Source organism: Lipotes vexillifer, unplaced genomic scaffold (genome assembly GCF_000442215.2).
Source record: "Lipotes vexillifer unplaced genomic scaffold, Lipotes_vexillifer_v1.1 scaffold216, whole genome shotgun sequence".
NCBI classification, from domain to species: Eukaryota; Metazoa; Chordata; class Mammalia; order Artiodactyla; family Lipotidae; genus Lipotes; species Lipotes vexillifer.
Window position 1 is genome coordinate 637,557 of NW_006779100.1, and position 606 is coordinate 638,162.

Below are 606 nucleotides of genomic sequence, written 5' to 3' on the forward strand. Positions count from 1 at the left end.
CCCCGCCCGCCGCCCCGCCCAGACACGTGCTGCCTTTGTTCCCGCCGCGGCGCCGGCAGCTGCGGGCCGCGGGGTCGCTCTCGGCCGCGTCCCCGCCCTGGCCGCCGGAGAAGACATCCACGGAGGCTAGGACCCCGAGCAGCCTCCTTCCATTTAACCTCCTCGTCCCCGGGGAAGGAAGCTAGGGAGCTCAGGGAGCAAGGTGGGTAGAGGCTAAGCCTTTGCTGAGGCCGCCTGTGTGCCCCAAGCATCCCAAGGGGACTGTCCCATCAGTTTTGAGTGCCTTTCCCTCTGGGATCTCTGTTGCCCCATCCCAGGCAGATGCCCACGGCCCAGGTACAGAGCGACTGGCCTTCCCACACCACACCTGGGACAGAGCCCTGAGGCTTCTGGCTCTGTCGCTGCCCCAGAGAAGGGGCAATACTGAGCCCATCACAAATGCGACCTCAAAATTTCCACCGGCCCTCTTATCTGTTATAGAACTGAAGCAACTGCTTCTCCAACCAGCCTCTGAACTGCTGATTTAAATATTTTTCATGCTAAGCATATATAATTTGAAGATTCGGTGCCCATAAAATTATTAAATTCTGAGTAAAACTCTGGTTC